Raw genomic sequence first — 22,554 nt, 5'->3', positions numbered from 1 at the left:
GAAAGAGTCCAGAAAGTACGTCTTGTTCTGTCATCGTTAGTGGGGGCTGTTCACTCCTGGAGTCAGCAGTTATTGGAAGGTTTCTAAGAGTTCTTAAACTTACTTTCTTCATTGGCCATTGATCAAGCTGAGGATGGTAGTAGCAGTCTGGGTTAAATCGGCCAGTGCCCTACAAACGAAAGCTGAGAGAGACATTAATAGTCCTTTTTCCCACCCTTGACCTCTCTGAGTCTAAGGCATTCTACTCCAATCAGCCAGGGTTGTGGCTCTTCTTCCACCGCCAAGTGATCTGTATGACCAGCCCCTGCAGCAATCACGTCACCCTTTCTCCAGTTCTTCTCATGTCTTACACACAACATATGCCCAAGCTCATCCCTAGGTGTCTAGTAGCTTCTTCCTTCCGTACCCTGACCCATCCTAGAACATCTTCCACCCTCTGCCGTGCAAGTCACACCAACAGGACCACCTTAGGAGCTGTCACCTCATATTCATGATCACTATAATCAATACCCATAACTGCCCAAATCCAGCAAACATAGCCAGGCGGCAAAGTTAGCACTAGGTTAGAGTCACCCACCACCTGGCTCCTCTTTGCAACTTGCAGATTCCAGTAGTGTGATTTTCCAGGGGTAGGCATGGGAAGAAAACACGTAGAGTGAGAAGGACTAGTTTTATGGTTTGAGTGTCTTACAGCCAGTCTGAGCCTTCTCCCTCATTCCCTAACTCATAATTAAACATTCTATTTAAATAGAAGGTACACTTCCCGGAAACTGTTGCCATAATGTTTGTCCCCACAAAGACTGACAATTGATCATTGAGTTGTCCCACTCCCAGGCACCAGACCACATTGCCAGTGCATTGTCTATTGCCCACGAGTCAGTGACAAATGTAACAAGGTGAATTTTAGGTGTTTTCCAGGGCAAGCCCCGCAGCCCACAACTCTGCCCATTGAGCAGAGTGCTGTTTTTCATGAGCAGTTTTAAACAGATTTCTTTGAGGCTGAACAGCTGATGGGGCCCAGCACACCCATCTGCCTTGAACTTAATCCATCCATGAATTAGGACTAGGCAGCTTCAGGAACCTGGTGTACCGAAGCCCTGAAGAAGCTCTGACACAGACCCCACATCTGAGCTAGCCGCATCTGGAAAGTGAATCACATTTCCTGTGGTGTTGGACTCCAGTAATGCCCTTCTTCTGGGCAATATCCACTTTGTTGGTGTTCTCATTTTTTACCCATCCCATGACAGCGATGTCAGGACATAACAATATCTGCTGTTGCTTTCTTAGTCTCTCAATGTCTGCTAACACCCAATAACAAGCCAGTAATTGTTTCTTAAATAGGCTATACCAGGTGGCAGTGTCAGGCAAGTTCTGTCTCCACATCCACGGGGATTGTTGCCTAGTGAGTACATCCCTCAGCCACAGGCTCCAGTCTCTATAATTTTCAGTCACCAGCACCTGTACTTTAAAGGCTCTTTAAGACTAATTGGACTGAGAAGGAGGGCAGTCTGTGCAGCCTGTTGGGTGGCTTTTTTAAGCACTTCTGCAGCTACCAGCTCTTTAGTTGGTGTGTGGTGCCCTCTTCTCCCAGCCACCTTTGCCTTCTGTACTGCTTTACTGCCACTGTAACCGGGAACCAGGCAAGGAAAGGGTTACTGAGAATCTGATAGAAAACTAACATGGTCTATCAAATGTTTTCTAGACAAGGACAAAACTAAATGTGCTGTTTTCCAGAGGTTGATGTCCCTGTTTTTGCAGGTGATGCCATCATATAGTGAAGCTTACACAGTTGCAGCAAGACCCCTGCAGTTTACTCCAGCTTTAAGTGTCCAAAAGTTACCATGGTCCCTTTACATAACGATAAGTACCTTGACCGCATTATGTAATGGCCTGCACATGCGCCCTGACTGGGCACAACTGTTACACAGTTGTAACATATCCTCAGCACTCGTGTATAAAGTCTCCACCAGCACTAAGCTCGGGGGGGGGGACACTGCTGTGGGAGCTATCCCCAGTGTTCTCCATTGCTTGTCCAAGCAATAAACCTTTTTCTTCACCCACTTCAGCCTTGGTTGTGATTTTCGACTCCGCACTCACCAAGAGGTGAACCCATTGACTTTGGTTACAGTCTTTGTTGACCCAGATGAGACTTCTCCTCTGAAGCCTGATATCCTTATCACCCAGCCTCCAACAGGGGAAGCAGTGTGCAGCAGCAGCTAGCTCAGGCTAACCCCCTACACCGCTGGTGACTTGGTGAACGGTGAAGGGAGAGGTTCCTTTTGGCGCCTGACTCGCTGGCCATGTACTGCTGCGGCATTGGACAGACTCAGCAGCCGCACTGGACCATTTTGTTTGGTGTTTTCCCGGAGCGGTGAGTAGTGCCAGACCTACGAGTCAGCTATAAGAGTCTTTTGAACTGGGTAAAGAACGGTTTTGGGTATAAACTGAGCAGATTTCTGGTTCCCGGATTTGGTCTCTGTTCTGGTTTCTGTTCTGGCCAAAGTAGCTGTAGGTCTGGGAGATTGAGAGACATCTCTGTCCTGGCTGCAGCCAAGGTCTGGGAGATTGAAAGACATCTCCGTCCTAACTGGCAGGCCTGCAGCAGTTATAGATCTGGGAGATTGAGAGACATCTCCGTCCTGGCTGAAGGGGAGGCTGGTCGGGGACACCTGACCAAGAAAAACCTCCGTAACCTAGGGAAAGATCTCCATAGGCAACTCTGAAATCCGGAAAGGGAAGCTCAGCTATACATCCCCGAGCCCCCGGTGCACATGAGTGTATGTGACATTGCTACAGAGCTCTGCTAGTGGTAAGATAGTATTTTAATTACATCTCGGTTAGAATTGTAGGATTTGTGTTTACTAACCATTACTAACTACCCCTTAGAAACTAGAAACACGTCTGCAACACCAGTGTGGACAATACAGCGTCCATACCAAAGGAGAGCCCACTGGGGTGCCTCCTTCATCATTGGCAATTATTTGGCTGGACTCCCATGACTGATGGGAGATGATATTCTTTTATAATACAGCTTGGTCCCAATATAACTAGGGAAATCAGGACAGGTGGCCAGAAAATGGGTCGCTGAACTATAATACCATTGTACAATTGGACTTTTTACGCAAAAGAGAAGGAAAATGGGAAGAAATTCCCTATGTACAGTGCTTTGTGGCTTTATATCAAAATGAAGGACGACTACAAAAATACGATTTGGCCAAATTTAAGAGTCAAACTTCTGCCCCAAAAGTGAATACCTTCCTGGTGCTGGAGAGCCCTCCAGACAACAAGGACCTGTTCTACTCGCTAGGGCACAGGATAGGGAAGCTTTGCCATCTGCTCTCCTCACCCCAGCTCCAACAGGACACAGAGAGCAGCACCTTCCTTATCCTCCCAACTAGAAGTCGGCCCCTAAGGAGCCACACCCATTCACTGCTGCTCCTAAACCTATTCCCCTTCCCTTACCTGATGGCACTACTAGACATGGGACTTGTTACAATCCAGGGAAAGCAGAATTTTTCCCTTACACCAAGTCCCTGACGGGGATGGGAACCTTATAAATGTGCATGTGCCTTTCACCACCTCTGACCTTTACAATTGGAAGGCACATTCTCAGGGTCTGCAGGCAAACCCTGGAGAGTTCCTCAATCTGATGAGGGATATATTCTCTACTCATAACCCTACCTGGGCTGATATACAGACTGTCCTGTCAACCCTCCTGACCAGAGAAGAAAAAGCAGCAGTTTTAGCTGAAGCCTGAAAAGAGGCAAATAAACAACATGCCAATCAGCCTGATCCACAGATTAGGCAACTGGCTGAACAGTCAGTGCCCATCACACATCCGGACTGGGATCCCAAGAGAGCAGGGGACAAGGCAGCCTTAGAACTCTGTAGAACATGTTCTTGAAGGGGATGCAAGCAACAGGAAAACACCCTGTTAATTGGAAATAAATTAAGGGAAACTCAGCAAAGGCCAGATAAGAATCATGCAAAGACTCAAGCAAAGACTGAGGGAGCGCCTTCAAAGGTATAGGCCGGCCCTCTGGGGTAGTGGTTAAGTTCAACGTGCTCTGCTTCAAAGCAGGCCTGCTCCTAAAGGAAAGCTTAAGCTAAGTCCTTTTGAAATGTTGTGTGGAAAGGCCTTTCTGGGTGATACAGGTTTAACAATGCACCCTGATAAAGAAACCAAATCAGCTATAAAGCACGTCGTTAACCTTGGGCAAGTAGTGCCTAACGTTCATAAACCTATCAATCTGAATCTTCCTTCCTTCTCCTAGGGGAATAAAGCTTCATCCCTCTGAGCCAGGAGAATGAGTGTACTTGAAAACCTGGAAGGCTTGGTCCCCGCGTGACCAACTTAAACCCGTTTAGACAGGACCTTATTTGATCCTACATAATCATATAACAATCCAGAAGGGGACAGAAAAACAGGGAGGGAAAATAAACAAAGTAGAAATTCATGAATGAGAAATAGCTACAAGATGTTAGGTTATAACCCAGATATGTCACGGCTTACACCACTTACTAAAGGTAAGTGGTCCTGCATTAACCGAGTTTTCTACTCTCTGTGAGTGCTGTTTTCCCACCTGGGGCCTTGCTGACTAGGGAGGGACTGCCCCTCCCAGGAGGAGTGGATTCCCAGAGCCAGCAAGCACTCTCCCTCAAGTAGGCCTTTCATAGGGGAACTAGCCATCCCCACCCCCACCTCTTCTGCTGGTGAGACTTTAACCTCCTGTCCTCACCACCTGGGGCCAGGCATCAGACAACCTGGGGCAGCCCCTACACTCTGAGTCCACGGAAATTATTCTAACTCACCAATCCTAAACACGGTCACCCCCTTGCCCTGCCTTGCCCATTCCTTCCCTGGAAAACCATCATACACGAGTTCCCGCAGTTCCCCTCACTCTCCCTGCCTCTGACTGACCCTCCTGTGGCCCAGCATGGTGGGACAGGCTCCCTCCTCTGGGGAACTGGGAGTAATGAGCTCTCTTTTCACTGGTCTGCTGATCTGTTGGCCTCACCACACCTGAGTAACCCAAAATCCTGGGAACAATGAGAGAAAGAGAGAGAGAGAAAGGATAAAGCAAATGGGCACAACATTAGCAAGGTAACTCTGGGTAAGGAGAATATGAACTCTTTTGTGTACTTTTCTTGCTACTTTTCTGTAAATTTGAAATTATGGGTAAATAAATGTTTTTGCTTTTGTTGTTCTTTTGGTGAGGAAGATTGGCCCTGAGCTAACACTTGTTGCCAATCTTCCTCTTTTTGCTTGAGGAAGAGTGGACCTGAGCTAACATCTATGCCCATCTCCCTCTATATTCTATGTGGGACATCGCCACAGCATGGCTTGATGAGTAGTGTACGTCCTCACCCTGGATCTGAATCTGAGAACTCTGGGCCGCAGAAGCGGAGTGCGCAAACTTAACCACTGCGCAACCTGGCTGGCGCCTGCCAAATAAATTTTTTTTTTTTAAAGATTTTATTTATTTATGCTTTTCCCCCCCAAAGCCCCAGTAGATAGTTGTATGTCATAGCTGCACATCCTTCTAGTTGCTGTATGTGGGACGTGGCCTCAGCGTGGCCGGAGAAGTGGTGCGTCCGTGCGCGCCCGGGATCCGAACCCGGGCCGCCAGCAGCGGAGCGCGAGCTCTTAACCGCGAACCCACAGGGCCGGCCCCAAATAAATATTTTTAAAAATTTTTAATGATACAATATTCAGTAATTGAATAAGCATTACCTGCCTGTTATTTGTAACTTGCTTCTAGTCTTTTCTTCAATCAAATTCTTGCTCCTAAGACCTTGTTACAGCTGTACCCTCCCCTTGGAAATAATAAGTCAATAAAATACTATTTCTGTTTCTGCTGGTTAACATACATTTTCAATGAGTATACATATAATTTTTGGAGATTAAAGGGAATATATAAAAATTATTTATGTAAATTACACACAAACACACTGCCACAAACTTCCACACAACCACACTGACAAACACGCACCCACACTGACACATACACCCTCACACTCACATATAAGCCAGCTTTCCCACACTCACAAAACCCCCTACACACATGCACACCCAGCCATACATCCCACATACACACCCCTGACTTACACACCCATGCACACACACTTTATACATTTTATACACACACTGTCACACACTCTAACTTATACACACATTTTATACACTCCTCATACACACACATCCCACTTACACATCCATACACACGCTTTAGAAATCCACACACACACACTCCACTCACATATCCCCACACGTCCAGATACACCCACACTCATAAACTCCCCACAAACCCACACACACCCAGACATACACCCACATACACATCAGAGACACACCCTGACATATACACATCATAGTCACAAACCTACACTCACACTCCACATATACAACCTCACATACACACACAACCCATACTCACACACATACCCAGCCACAGACACTGCAACACAACCAAATACATCACACACACACACGCACCCCACACTCCTGTCCACAATCATACCCTCACAAACACACTGCACAATCACCTCCCATACACACACATCCCGACACACTTTAACACCCACACAATCCCACCAACACATCCACACACATACACATTTGTTAGAGAATAAAAGGATATGAAAGGTTGTGGAAATGTTCCAGACTGAAGGAGGCTAATGAGAACTGACAAGTCCCTGAAATGCCTGACCCTAGGATGGATCCAGCACTAGAAGTGAAAAAACATTGTAAAGCACTTTATTTTATCAACTGACACCATTGGAATAGGGCCAGCATATAGGAAAAAGTGCTGTATCTACATAAATTTATGAAGTGGGTAACTGCTCTGTAGTTATATAAGAGGCTATCCCTATTCTTAAGAAATCACATGGAATTATTTAAGGGTAAAGAGCCATGATGTATATGACTTTCCCTCAAATTTTTCTGAAAAAACAGTGTGTGTGTGTTTGTGTGTGTTTAGAAAGAGCAAATGATAAGGCAAATGACATAAAATGTTGATATTAGTTGAATCTGGTTAAAGCAATACAGATGTTCTTTGAACAATTTTTTAAAAATTTGAAGTGACTTCCAAATAAAAAGGTTTTTTAAACCATCCAGACTTTATAATGCTGCTTGAGATTGTTGTATGTTCTATATCTCTGTTATCTATGTAGTCTGGAAAATCCGTTATTGGGCTGTCATATTTAATGAGGTGTCTGGCCACACGCCCCTTTGGGTGAGCAGTGTGGGATGGATCATGGAGAGACTGAAGAAAAGACCCAGAGTAGGCAAATGAGACATATAGGTTTATTGGGAGTTACCTACAGGGAAAGTCCCCTATTGGCTGGCTAGACAGAAGTGTACACCCGAGACTTCTGGTGGGGCAGGGGTTGCTTATATAGGCAGAGGGCACAAAAGCTATATGCTTGCCAAGAGGGGCTGTCTCTCATAAGACCAGCTTTCCCAGGAACAGTAGTTCATGTGGAGGGGCTCTATGTTCCTTTAAGATGTGATGTTCTTTGAGTGAGATAAGGTAAGATCCAGGCTAGCCAGGCCCTGGATCGTTACAAATCCCAGCAGCTGGGCTTCCTGCCCAGAAGGGGGCCAGAAGGACACATGTCTATTAAAGGGCACGCAGGCTAGTGCCCCCACACTCCACCCACCATGTGTCTGAATGGCCCTTACAACCTTAACGTGCCATTCTTCAGCAGAGTCTCTTAAGCCAGACACAAAGAGGAGCATTGTAGCCAGATATCACAACAGCAGTAGAGAGCACAGCAAGAGAACAACATCAATAATAAAAAGTCAAGAATGCCAAAGAATACTTTTCACCAGGTTGAGGGGGGGAATTGAATCCAAGACCTGTGGTCAAAAAGAAAGGCAGCTTGCTGCTTATCCAGCAGTTAGGGAGATTTTGTATGTCAGCAACAGTGTGTGCCCAATCAGGGAAGAGGTTGGCAGATGTTGTCCTGAGGACGAAAGTCAGATGTTGAGAGGAAACTAAAACAGGGATGTCATGACCGTCCAACAAGACACACCAGAGGGAAAGGATGAATGTACCTTCGATTAGTAAATTTGGAGGTTTTACCATATATCCTGTTCTAAGCCTGTTTCCCAAGGGGCTAAGAGACCACACCAGCGGGGTCCCACCTGCCATTCCCAGGGCCAAGTGACCACGTGGGTCCTGGTATGGAGTTCCTGTGGCAGAGGCAAAAGCAAGTTGTTCTGAGTGCCTATCTGTGGTTGTAGTTTCTCTCCTTGATTAGCTCTTGTAGACGTACTGTCATATCGGGTCCTTATGTCAACATCTGATATGCACTGGGTCAGGTGCACCTTTCATGTTCATTCACTTGATGTATTGCAGTTGTCAGGTGTCTCATCCAGTGGGCTAGGGTCCTGTCTTCTCTCCTCAATTGTTGTTTCAGCAAGCCATTCATTCATTCCACCAGCCCCATGGCCGTGGGGTTGTATGGCAGGTGAAAATGCCAGTGTATGTCCATTTGGTCAGCCCATGTCCATACCTGGTGGCCAGTAAAATGTGTACCTAGGTCACTGTCAATGTCCGTGGGAACACTGTACACGGCGCAAAGGTGTTCTAGGCCTCTTACAGTGGTCTTTTGTGTGGCCCTTTTGCTGGGGTAGGCCTGCAGCAGTCCTATATGCGTGTCCACACAAGTAAGGGCATACCGGCAGTCATCAGAAAGATGCAAGGGGGCTGGACCCATGGCTTAGTGGTTGGGTGCGCACGCTCAGCTGCTGGCGGCCCGGGTTCGGATCCCGGGTGGGCACCAACGCACCCCTTCTCCGGCCATGCTGAGGCCGTGTCCCATATACAGCAACTAGAAGGATGTGCAGCTATAACATACAACTATCTACTGGGGCTTCGGGGGAAAAATAAATAAATAAAATTAAATAAAAATAAAATAAAAGAAAAGAAAGATGCAAGGGCCCAATGTAGTCCACCTGCCAGCACTGAGTGAGCTGGTTGTCTCCGGATATTTGGCCTGTGTCCCAGCGAATGGCCTGGAGTCTCTGCAAGGAACAAGAAGGGCATGCCTGGCAGACCTGTTCCACGTCAGTATAGTGTAGGAGGAGGCCCCAGGCCTTGGCAATAGCCCATAGAGTCCTTTGTCCTTTATGTCCAGTCTTTTTGTGTAGCCATTCTGCCACTCTTTCGGCTGGTACTTCTTCTAGGAGGCAGATCCCAGCTAACTTGTCTGCTTTTTGGTTTCTTGGCAGCACTGTCGCCTGATGTGCAGACACATGGTATATTGTTATTGTCATTCCCTGGATCCGCTGGCAGATGTCATCCCAAAGCTCTGCCCCCAACAACAGGCGACCATTAACAGTCCACTTTTGTCATGCCTATTGTGCCACCCACAGGGTGAGCCCTTCATAGACTGCCCAACTGTCCATGCACAGACATATTGGATTGGGCTCACAAGTCAACACCATCCACGCAGCCCACAGTTTGGCCCATTGACTACTGTACCCAGAGCCAGAGTCCAACTATGTGCTGTCAGACGAAGACTGGATCGCCACTGCCATCCACTGGGTGGAGGTTGCCTCTTGCAGAGCCATCCCCATACCAGGCCTCCGCGAGGACTGGTCCTTCTCCTTTCATACATTTGGCAGGGTTTCAGGCATGGACACCTCATCTAACCAGGTTGTCTCTTCTGTAGTATATGTTAATGGTCCCAGGACGGCATGCAATTCTGCACTGAGGGGACTATTGGTCAGGGTCCCTCACTGTTGTAAGTATACATGCCATTTTGCCAATGTCTGTGACTGGGCTGTTCCCAAGTGGGGCTTCTGGAAAGTATCCCGCAACCACTCCACAATGGGCAGATGAGTACAGACTGTGACCGGCAGGGAATGGGTTATGGGCGCCACCTGCTGGAGGGGCAAGTAAGCAGCACACAATTGTTCTAGGGTGCTACGCTGATTATCAGCCCCTTTCCACAATTGGGACCAGAAGCCAAGGGGCACTCATTTATTGCCTTGCTTCTGCCAGAGACCTCATCCGAACCCCTCTGGGTAACTGGAAACATCCAGTGCGTGTGGTTGACCTTGTGTTAAAATACCCAAGGACTGGATTTGTTTCACTGCTGCTTTGGCTTGGGTGAGGGCCTCCTGCTTGGTGGTCCCCTTGTCTCAGATAGCACCCTTTCGCGCTAACTTATAAAGAGGACAGAAGTAGTTGGGCTAAATGAAGAATGAAAGGGCACCAGTAACCTAATAAGCCCAGTCAGGTCTATAGTTGTGTTGGGGTGTTGGGTGTTGGGAAAGCCTGTATCTTATCTATAACAGCAGCGGGGACCACTTTTGTCTTACTCAACCAGACAACACCCAAGTATTTGACAGATAACCCAGACCCTTGTAATTTGTTGTCGTTCACTGTGACAAGGGAGCGGGAGGCTTCCTGGAGGTCTGAAAAAGACTCAGAGGTTAACATGACATCATCAATATAACGAAACAAGGCAACACCAGGGGGTTTGTCCACTAGGTGGTGCTATAGAGGTGTTGCCGTAGGGTGAGGTGAGAAGTGACAGAAGCCAATTTGCTCATCTCCACCTCCGACAGCAAAATGTCCTCTTCCCCCCATCCCAGAGACACAAAAGCCACCCCTGGATGCTTTCCCTCCCCTTCTGCCTGAATTTGTTTCCCAGTTCTCTCAGCTCGGCAGCGGTGTAGTCCTGCATAGTAGAGTGCATGTGCCAAACCGGTGGGGGCAAGTCTGTTGGAGCAACCCCGGGAAGCTGGGGTTATTCAGATTTTATTTTCTGCATCATGACCAAATGCGCCACCAGGACAGGTACTTCTATTGTGTCATCCCATCCTGTAACATCCTCACTTTCCTCACTATTAGAGTCACACGGGTCCCATTGCTTTGGGTTCCGTTCTTGTCAGGTCACAAGGGCCTGCAGCTTTGCCCATGGTAGCTATCGTACCTTGATCTTAGTAAAACGACAGGCTAGAGTCTCTATTTTCTCGTCAGATTCCCATAGGCGTGTCAACAGTGCCTCGTTTGTCTCAGCTTGAACCAGTTGAGCCTCTCTTTCTAACTTCAGTTTCTCTTGTAGATGCCGCACCTCGGCTCTTGCTTCCATTTCAGTTTCTGTAGTGAGAAATTACTCCCCCTTACCGTAGTGAGGAGGGGCCACCCCACTGCCGCAGCTACCACCCAAGCGTCTGACTTCTTTTCCTCATCATTTATCACGCCCAGGACTTCCCCTGCCTTCCTTGCAAGCCATCCCACAGTGAGGAGGGGCCACCTCATGGCTGTAACAATGGCCTGGGCATCTGAGTTTTTCTTTTCTACATTTCTCATGCCCAGGACTTTCCCTAGGCCCTTTGGCATTTTGGGGGCATCCGCATACTCACACAGTGGGCCCCATACATCAAAGATAATGGTGACTGGCCCCCACAGGGAGGACCTTAGCCAACCCAGGATTTCCTCCACGAATTTCCCCTTCCCGTCCCCCATAGTCTCCGTGCTCACAAAGGTTTCCTCGGTCTCCCAGCTGGCTTGCCAAATGTCTGGCCACACACCCAGTTAGGTGAGCAGTGAGGGATAGGTTGTGGAGAGACTGAAAAAAAGACCCGGAGAAGGCAAACGAGACATATAGGTTTATTGGGAGCTACTTACAGGGAATGTCCAGTGGCAGCTGACTGGACAGAAGTGTGCACCGGCGATTGCAGGTGGGGAGGGGGTTGCTTATATAGGCAGAGGGCACAAAGGCTATATGCTTGACAAGAAAGGCCATCCCTGGTACGGCCAGCATTCCCAGCAACAATAGTTCACGTGGAGGTGTCTGTGTTCCTTTAAGACATGATGTTCTTTGAGTGAGATAAGGTAAGATCTGGGCTGGCCAGGCCCTGGATCATTACCAATCACAGTAGCTGGGCATCCAGCCCAGAAGGTTGGCATCCTGCCCAGAAGGGGGCCAGAAGGACACATGGCTGTTAAAGGGCAACTGGCTAGTATCCCTATGTGAGGTCACACCTGGATCTTCTGGCAGGACAGGAGGAGGCCCAGGGTGATAGTTGAGGCTGCCTGGCCTCCCATTCCAGCTCTGCCACCTCAGCTTTTTGTGTACATGTGAGGAAGATCAGCCCTGAGCTAACATCCATGCCAATCCTCCTCTTTTTTTGCTGAGGAAGACTGGCCCTGGGCTAACATCCATGCCCATCTTGCTCCACTTTATTTTTTTTTTTATAATTTTATTTATTTATTTATTTATTCCCCCAAAGCCCCAGTAGATAGTTGTATGTCATAGCTGCACATCCTTCTAGTTGCTGTATGTGGGACACGGCCTCAGCATGGCTGGAGAAGCAGTGCGTCAGTGCGCGCCCAGGATCCGAACCCGGGCCGCCAGCAGCGGAGTGCATGCACTTAACCGCTAAGCCACAGGGCCGGCCTCTTCCTCCACTTTATATGGGACTCCACCACAGCATGCCTTGACAAGCGGTGCATCAGTATGCGCCCGGGATCCGAACCTGGGCTGCCAGCAGCAGAGCACGCGCACTTAACCACTATGCCACGGGGCCGGCCCCTCCACCTCAGCTTTAAATAATCTCCCTGTGTCTTGGTTTCCTTGCCAATGATAGGACAGAACAAGTGCTGTATAATAGCTAGCTCTGTTTTACCGATAAAAATTGATGTTACCAATGATCACAAGACATGAGATTCTGGTTTTAACAAAACTCTATTCAATAGAGATGAGCGTCAACAGAAATGGTGATGAGAGGATCCAGCAGCCCAGGGGAACCCCAGCTCCAAGCCTGCTGCCTGCCAAGACAGAGAAGCACCCAGGGCGGTGCCACCCTGGTCCCCATTAGCCCTCCTGTGTGCCCTGCAGTACCCACAGATGGCAAGTGGCAGCAATCTCAAGCAGTACCAGCAAGTGGCCAGCATCCACAGACAGCACCAGGCATTTGCCTGCCAGAGTGCCTGTGGTACTACCAGGAACACCATCACTCCAGGGCCGACATATCCATTAGGCACTGTAGATACAGTGCCTAGGGACCATGATGCTTCTAGGGATCCACAAAAGTGTTTTAATTTCTTTTAAAATCAGAAGATAAAAATGACTATAATAACAACAAATACATAATATTAAATCCAGCCTGGATTATATTCGTCTTTATACCAATGCAGTTTTAAAATGTAATTTTTAATACTTGCTGACACAAATAATCAATAATCAACCTATAATGAGAGAGATTTTACTCGAGGCAAGCTGAGGACTAGCCCGGAAGTGCAGTCTTCACCAAGGAGGAAAGCAATCGGAGAAGCATGGTTTTCAGCACAGTTTATACTATTTCAGAACAAAGAACATACATCAAACATGACAGGGATGCATTTTCTTTTTCTCAAGGTTTCAAGGAGGTATTTTGTTTACAGATTAGCATACACGGTGGGTCAACATGAGCCTGGTGCCCTGGGAAGGGAGGTTCATCTGGCGTCACAAGAAGGGAAGCATGAATTTTTATCTTCAAAGAGCACATTCTTTTACTGTAGGGTAGTGATTGAATGTATCCTTTCCTCTAATGGTTAAAGTAAATGTACAATGTATGATTGACAGGCCATGAGTCAGGCTTCTTTAGTTCACATAAAGTTCAGGCCAGATCAGGTATAAACCAAAATGTCTTCCCCATATACCGTAATATATAAAATTTCTTGGCATACTTCTTGATATTTTTTTATTTTTATTTTTATTTTTTTGAGAGGAAGATCAGCCTGAGCTAATATCGATGCTAATCCTCCTCTTTTTGCTGAGGAAGACTGGCCCTGAGCTAACATCTATGGCCAATCCTCCTCCTTTTTTTCCCCAAAGCCCCAGTAGATAGTTGTATGTCATAGTTGCACATCCTTCTAGTTGTTGTATGTGGGACGTGGCCTCAGCATGGCCGGACAAGCGGTGCGTCAGTGCGCGCCGGGGATCCGAACCCCAGGCTGCCAGTAGCGGAGCGCGCACACTTAACTGCTAAGCCACCAGGCCGGCCCGGCATACTTCTTGATAGATGAAGGGTCCCCTGAAGGCAAAAGTAAGTAGAGTCCATGAAAGTCACAACACAGCCCTGTGTCTCCTCTGCCAGCGTCCTGCCCTGCTCTGGATGGGGACAACACAGATGCAAAGAGGAACGTAGATATACCAGAGGATGCTCATGGGACACCAGGAACCAGGACAGCCCCCCAGCTTCAAGCTGAGGCTAGAGACCCATGAAGGCCGGCAGACAGGACTTTTGGGATCTGCCTGGCATGGGCATAACTCAGTCAGAACAGAGGAAGTCTGGAGGATCCCCCGCCCTACCATGTCAGCTGCTTTTAGTGGCCAGATGGCAGAGGGCTAGTGGAGAGGGGCATTTGGACCATGGCCGCTTTTGTACTCTCAGGGAGTGGTCTGTGTGGATGTGCTGCATCTTATTTACCTCATCCTCCTCTGACGGAGATTCCACGTGTCTCTCTCAGTCCCTGCTCTGACACATAACCCCCCCAGTTAGTGCGAGTGACCCACACTAACTGGTGTCTCCTTTGAGTCTCTCATCCTCTCTGATTCAGATTCAGCCCCTAGTGAGTTCCTTTACTTTCCTTATCCAACCAAAATATTAGACCAATCCCTTAAAGTAGGCTGTGTTGTTCCCAATTTACAGATAGGAAGACTGAGGCCCAGAAAGGTCAAGTCACCTGCCCTGGGCCACACAGACAAAAGAGCAATGGCTCTTGACTTCTAGCCCAAGATTTTCCTTTCCTTTGCCTTCTTTAGGCTGACCAGGAGTGCAGTGTCCCCTCTGGGAGTCCCTGAACTAACTCTTAAGACCGATGAGGAGGAGGTCGAGGGCAGGGTGCACAAGGACGTTGCCTGATAAACCCGGTCTCCTCCTGTTACAGCAGGGTATTGGGGTCAGGAAAAGCCAGTCCTCGTCCACACTCATTGCCTCCCCTCTTCCATACCTCTTGCTCTCTCCTCCACTCGCTGTGATTGGCTTCTGTGTCCCTAACCCACTGAGGCTGCCCCCACTGACCTCAGTGGCCTTCACATCTGCACAGACAGTGGCAAACCCTTAGGAGTCATCTCCCTGGGACAATGGGTCTCCTGTGTACTCTGACCACTTTTATAATTCCTCAATGTCCCTGGATTACAGGACTGCCCCACACCCACCCACCCCACCAGTACCCTGGAGACCTCTGGCTTTTCTCTGCTGGTCTCCAGCCCAGGCCCGACACCTACACCCATCTGGGATGGGTTGGACGGGCTCTGCAGAGCTCCCGCCTTAGTCCGCTGCTGTCATAGTCTGGGTTCTCTAGAAGCAGAGCCTGAGGTGGGAATTTAGAGGCATATGATTGATTGAGGGGTGTTCTCAGGAGGAGGGGCTGAGGGAAGCAGGATGGGACAGAGGAAGGAGCTGAGCAAGGATGTGGTCCACCCTGAGACCAGCTTCAGCCTGACCCCACCAAAGCCCTGCAACCGGAGCTGCACCCTCCTTTAGTCCTGACCTGAGGCGGGGCCTGGGCTTGACATCCCCTCATCAGTCAGTCCGTCTCTGCAGGCGGCAGGCACAGGGAACCTAACCCCCCAGGCATCTCCTGGGGAGGCTGTGAGGGGGGCAGCTGTGAGCCATTAGCAGAGACATGACATTCCACACCCAAACAGCTGGGGGATGGGAGCAGCAGCCCAGGGAGGGGGATCTGGGCAGGGCACTAACAGCGTCTACTAAGTGGTCTTTCTCCCCAGGGTCCCGCCCAGGGACCAACATCCCTCTAGCACCTCAGAACCAATGTGTTCAAAACTGAACTTGCCATCTCCCCCCCACACTCGTCTCGTACCTGCACCAGGATCCTGAAGAGCCCTTGATCATTCTCTCAGGAAGCGCCACCATTCTGTAGCTCCTCAGGGAACCAACCTGCCTCATCCTCTCTGCGATGACTCTATCCCAGTCAGCCCCACACTCTGTCAGCCTCTGGGCCAACGCTCCTTCCACTCTCTCTTCCCTCCTCTGCTCTGGGCCACTGCCCTGGGGGGACATGTCCTTGCTGGTCTCCCTCACCATTCACCCCTCATAAACGCGCGCGCGCGCGCACACACACACACACACACACACTCACTCTGAAGCCAGGGTGGTCTGGCTAAGATGAACATGCGATCCGATCTCCTCCTGCTAAAACCATCACTTCTTCCTGTTGCTCTTCAGGACCTGGCCTATCTCTGCACTCAACCCTGACTCTCATCCCCTTGCATGCCTGCCTTGAGCACTAAACAGAGTGTCACTCCTCACACCTACCATGCCTGTCACTGTGCCTTTGCCTAAGCTGTCTTCTCCCTGGAACACCCTCCTTTCCCTCATGTTGGACTGGGTTCTCCTCCATGCAATCCCATAACACTGTGGGTGTCACTCACCCTTAGAACTCACCATTCAGAGCTTTACTGTAAAGAAGAACTGACAAGCCAAGGGTGCCAGGGCCTGATGCTCCAATGCCATTCATGAAAGGGTCTAATATTTGTTCTCTCGTGGGTAAGAAGTTCTTGTAGTTGAATAGCCAGCACTCTTGCCAGCCAGTCACTTTAGAGGGCACTGACAAGGCCTGCAGACCTCCCTGCCAGGGGCCAGTGAGACTTCTGATCAAGGATTGAGATGGAAAAAATGTAAGCATCCATTCCTTTCTGGCATCAGTGTCATGTATGCATGTTGATCGCCTGGTACGTGGCAACGGACATCGGCCCAACATCCATCTAGAATATCAATGGACAAGGCAGGGCTGGGGGAATAGGAGTGTTGCCATGGCAGCAGGATGGGAAATCTTGGGAGGAAATTGAAAATGGATGTGATTAGCACAGGCCCACATCAGCCTGATGAGTGACCCTCTCTCAGTTTGAGCAGAGATGTGCCAGCGGTGGGTGCTGGTTTGTAACATTTGCCAGTTTCCATGGTGTAAATACTCCTATCATGGCCAATTTCAAGATACCGACAGTTTAACAACCAGCTCAAAAAGGTCTTGAAAACGTAACAATGGCCCTGGGAAGCCAGTTTCTTCTGCCACTGTGTTGTGATGATATAGAGTAAGATGCATCTTAGGTTCCTCTAACCTGCCTCAAATCAGCCGCACCGAATTACCAAGAAGCGAGCATGACAGACAACAAAGTAAACGGGATGTGAGATCCTACCCTCTGTCTGTCTCAGAGAGAGGAGTCTGTGTCTTAGTTTAGGTTGACCCAGAATGAGCCCTAAGACAAGGATTCAAGTGGAAGCAGTTTATTTGGGAGGCAATTACAGAAAGCACCAGCAGGAGGGAGAGATGTGAGACACGGCAGGAGCAGAGGTCAGAAGAGGATATGTTCTGGGGCCAGCCCCGTGGCATAGCAGTTAACTGCGTGCACTCCGCTGCTGGCGGCCAGGGTTCGGATCCCGGGAGCCCACACACACACTGCTTGTCAGGCCATGCTGTGGCGGCATCCCACATAAGGTGGAGGAAGATCTGCACGGATGTTAGCTCAGGGCCGGTCTTCCTCAGCAAAAAGAGGAGGATTGGCATGGATGTTAGCTCAGGGCTGATCTTCCTCACAAAAAAAATATAAATAAATAAAATAAACTCACACCCTTGGAGCAGCTCCACCGCAGCACTCCAGTTTTTTAAAAAAAAAGAAGAGGCCGTGTTCATGAACAGGTCATTGCTGTGGGCAACAGTGGCACAAGCCAGCTGGGGTCCTCTGGGAGATGTGTAACACATCTTGGAGTGGTGCTGCCCAATGAAGGAGGAAGGGAGGATATTTTTCCACCAACTCCCATGTATCACTAGTCGAGGCTGCTTTGAGAGTACAACCTCCCCAGTACTTCCAGTCTGTCCCATAGCAGAGAGCCACAGGTGCTTCTAGTCAGCTACAGCTGGTGAGTGGGCAGGACGTGGACAGTGACTGAAACACAGAGTGCATCAGAGATGTGACTTGTGTGTCACTCTGCATGTCTCCCCTGCCAGAGGTCTTCATCACACTGAGCAGGATTCTTGTTTTTAACGTAGAAAATTTCTGTACTATTCAATTCCTAAACATGAGCCTACAATTCAATCTGCTACTCAGACAAAGAAACAGTAATGTGTCTCAGTGCCAGAGGAAAAGCCAGGAGTGGTGGGCTTTTCCAGAGTTAATATTTTCAACAGAAATTCGAACTTTATGGGCATTGTACGAGCAGGCTGACCTTAGAACCCAGTCAGCCAGGAGACTGCACAGCATGTCTGTGAGTGCTTAACAAAATGCCTGGCTGCACCCTCAACTGTCACCTCCATATAAGCAGGTACAGCTCCGCAGCATCCCCATCACCCTTGCACACAGTTGGATCTCAAAGCCCTCTGGGTGTTCAAGTGGAGGGTGGGAGGTGTGTGAAGGGCATGGAGAGGGACCCTAGAATGGAGCCGTTGTCTGGACTCTTGGCCCCGCTGTCTCACCCCATTCCCCACTGATGGAACAGCTGTGCCCACCTATCTCTGTGTTTTGTGCGTGCACACAAACACACACATACACATGGTGGGGGGCTCCCAGAGTTAAGTCCTAGGTTGGTTGTGGTAAATGGGAGAAGGCTAGACAAGTAAACTGAAGCCTGGAGAAAGTTGCTTCCACAAGAATTTATTTTTCAGAGTCCAGAAGCCTGAGCCGGGGCAGCAGACCCTAGTGTGCTACATAGAACCTACGTAGAGGAAAACGCCATAATCTGTCGTGAAATCTCCTAAACCCTTTACAAAGCCTCCGCAGACCTCTCCGGATAGACCTAAGCAACCCGCGAAATCTCTTGACATGCTGGGACTGTGCACCAGAAGGAAACATGATCCGTGTGACGGCTGGAACCAGATTCAAGACCCCTCCCGACCTAGACACCTCCCTTCCTGGGACACACCAGCAGACTTGGGGCCCAGTTCACACTCTGGCTGTGACCTTAGGAGCATGCAGTGAATCCCTATACCCACAAACAGGTGAGGAAACTGAGGCCTGGAGATGGCAAGGGGCTTCCCAGGGTCACACAGCCCATCCAGCAAAGCTGGGACAGGAGCGTGGGCTGAAAGCTCATTACTCTACGTCAGTGGCTTTCAACCTTCAGCAGCAGTCAGAATCCCTCATAAAATACAAATTCTGGGGCCCCACTCCAGGGTCTGGTTCAGTAGGTCTGGTGGGGACTAAGAATCTACATTTCCGACAAGCTTACAGGTGAGGACAATATTTTGAGAGCCACCACTCTAAGGAATTGCAGAGCCAGTCCTGAGACCTGAGCTCAGGTTGAGGGAGGACCCCAGGGTAGGAGGGGCTTTCTCTGCCCTGGATGGGACAATGGTTAATTGGTCCATAGAATGTTCCACACACCACCTCCTCATCAGCACCTCCAACGCAAATGGGCCACTCACCGCATCACAGCTGATGTTGAAAAAGTCCTTGCCTGGGTCCAGGATGACTGTCCCTGAACACTGTTTAGCCAGCTAAGAATGGGAAGCTCCAGGTCAAACTGGCACCACCGTGTCATAACCTCCCAGCCTCACCCCGTGGCTGGAAATGTTCCCCAGAGCCCTCTTGTTCAGCAACTTGGGAGGCATCCACCAGCACCCCTAGCCCCAGATCCCCAACCTCAACCCATTCTCCTTGAAGGCACACTGCTCCAGTGGCTGCTGCGTCGTCTTAGGACACACAGTCTCTTTGACTGTGAAGCTCACAGGCGTTGGGGTGTCTGGGTGCTCGTCCTGGTCAGGGGAGAAAGTGGGGAGTTGGGCTCAGGCTCACGCTTGCCTTCTCTGATCTGTCTCCCTGCCCCCACCACCAAAAGTGCAGCCCTTCAACAGCCCCTACTGTGTGCCTGGCACTGGGCTTGGTGCTGGGGACAGAGGGGAGGAGCCAGGGCCCATTCGTGCCCTCAGCAAGCACACAGAGCAGGAGTGGACCTCAGACAAGCTCCGGAGAGGAGCACCTCCCCATCTGAGGGGGCTGAGGGAAATCAGGGGCCTCCTGGAGGAAAAGACGTTGCCACTGGAACCTCAAGGCTGAGCAGAGCTCTTCCCTGTGAGGGAGACAAAAGAGTGCAGAGGATAAATAAAGGAGACAAGTCACAACCCAAGCCAATGACCCCACTCTTGTCCCTGGAACTCCCAGAAGTCCCTGAAGGCTGAATGGGGCTGTGGAGGGGGCACCTCTTCCCACAGTGGAGATCTAAGGCAGGAAGCTCTCATGCTGAGAGGGGACACAGCTCTGGGAAGGTTTCCTAGGAGACGTGGGACCACACTTAAAGGGAGAAGTGCCTTCCTGACAGGAGGGACAGCATGAGCAAAGGGAGTTACAGTGTGGCCAGACCTGACCAGAGCAGAGCCTCCCTCCCCACCGCCCGCCCCAGACTCACTCCCTTGGGCTGCGGGTCCAGCTCCAGGAGGCGGTAGAGATTATCGTCTGAGGACCGCTGGTTGAGGCCATCCACAGCACGGAGACGGCCTCCTCGTAGCTGAGGGCCTGAGCGGTGGCCGCAGGGATCACCAGGCCCAGTAGCAGTAGCCACAGTGAGCACCGCCCCAGGGAACGGCTGTCCCTCTGGGTCTCCATGGTCCCCAAGTCTGCCTCCTCACAGCCTGCAGGACCCTCCTTTATGCCCAGCCTGGGGCTGATGCAAAGGCCCAACCAGGAGCCTTCCTGACCTGCCCCATCACTGGCCCCCTACAGGATGTGGCCTGGGTTTCCCTCAGCCCCTGCTCTTGCCTCATGGGGCTTGCTGGACAGTGGGTGAGGTCTACCTTAGTGCAAGTGAAGAAATGCTTTCTCCATCTCCCTGACAATATCCTGGTCTCTCTGAGGCCCCACTGGGGAGTGTTATAGCCAAGATTGCTTAAGAGGGTTGAGTCCTCCAGGAGAGGAAGGGAGACAAGCGCCTATCCTACATGCTTCCCCCCTCCCCACCCACAGCCTCCTCAGGAATCAGGGTAATATAGTGTATTCACCACTAAATCTCCACCTCTAGGCACTGTTTGGCACCCAGTAGGCACTCAGTTAATAGTTGATGAATGAATAACAGTAACCACCCCTCATCTAGAGCCTCAGCCACTAGCCAGTCCCAAGGGAGACTTTCAAAGGCCACACCATCCTGTTCTCTGGACACAGCCCTCAGCCAGTTCAGGGGCTCAGCTCCACCTGTCCCCTCTCCTGGATTCTTCTCCACTGCCTTTCTCAGTCTAAAAATGTCCCCAGCCCCCACCAGACGTGGCCTGTGGCCCTGGTCCCTCCTCAGCTGAGCCTGAAGAAGGGTCATCTACATTCGTTGATCCACTTCTTCACTCTCTCTCACACTCAAAGCCACTGCAGGCTGGTCTGCCCTCACTGGATCCAGTGGCCACTCTCAAGCCTTGTCTTTATCTATGGAGGCTCTGGGGACTCTCTATCCTCCTGAAACTGCCCCCTGCCCCATTCTCCCCTGATGCCACCTCCTGCTTTCCCTCCTGCCTCCCTGGTGGCTCCTTCTCGGTCTCCTCCAAGGGCACTCCTCTTAATAAGGAGAGCTGCATATGTGACAAAGCTACAGCTGACAGACACAGATCAGTGGAACAGAATTTAAAGCCCAGAAATAAAACCACATGTCCATGGACAGCTAATCTTCAACAAAGGAGCCAAGAACATAAAATGGAGAAAGGAAAGTCTCCTCAATAAATGGTGCTGGGAAAACTGGACAGCCACATGCAAAAGAATGAAAGTTGACCATTATCTTACACCACACACAAAAATTAACTCAACAGGATTAAAGCCTTGAATGTAAGACTGGAAACAATAAAACTCCTAGAAGAAAACATAGGCAGTACACTCTTTGACATTGGGTCTTAGCAGCATCTTTTCGAATACTGTGTTTATTCAGGCAAAGGACACAGAAGAAAAAATAAACAAATGGGACTACATCAGACTAAAAAGCTTCTGCAAGGCAAATAAAATTATGAACAAAATGAAAAGACAACCCACTAACTGGGAGAAAATATTTACAAATCATACATCCAACAAGGGGTTAATTTCCAAAATGTGTAAAGAACTCATAAAACTCAACAACAAAAAGACAAACAACCAGGGGGCCAGCCCGGTGGCGCAAGCAGTTAAGTGCTCGCGCTCCGCTGCGGCAACCCAGGGTTCGCAGGTTCAGATCCTGGGTGCGCACCGACGCACTGCTTGTCAAGCCACGCTGTGGCGGCGTCCCATATAAAGTAGAGGAAGATGGGCACGGATGTTAGCCCAGGGCCAGTCTTCCTCAGCAAAAAAAAAAGAGGAGGATTGGCAGATGTTAGCTCAGGGCTGGTCTTCCTCAAAAAAAAATAAAATAAAATAAAAATAAAAAATAAAACTAAAATAAAAAAAAAGACAAACAACCAGATCAAAAAATGGGCAGAGAATATGAACAGACATTTTTCCAAATATGATATACAGATGGCCAATAGACACATGAAAAGATGTTCAACATCACTAATTATCAGGGAAATGCAAATCAAAACTACAATGAGATATCACCTCACACCCATCAGAATGGCTATAATTAACAAGACATGAAATAAGAAGTGTTGG

The 22,554-nt window shown here is 49.5% G+C and overlaps 1 pseudogene; it reads right to left on the bottom strand.

Moving 5' to 3' along the window:
• LOC131421031 (cathelicidin-4-like) overlaps positions 1-20,565 on the bottom strand; it is a 29,732-nt pseudogene extending 9,167 nt beyond the window's left edge.
• Between the last annotated feature and the right edge of the window lie 1,989 nt (positions 20,566-22,554).

Source organism: Diceros bicornis, chromosome 2 (assembly GCF_020826845.1).
Source record: "Diceros bicornis minor isolate mBicDic1 chromosome 2, mDicBic1.mat.cur, whole genome shotgun sequence".
In the NCBI taxonomy this organism is placed as follows: Eukaryota; Metazoa; Chordata; class Mammalia; order Perissodactyla; family Rhinocerotidae; genus Diceros; species Diceros bicornis.
This window is presented reverse-complemented; position numbering and strand designations above follow the sequence as displayed.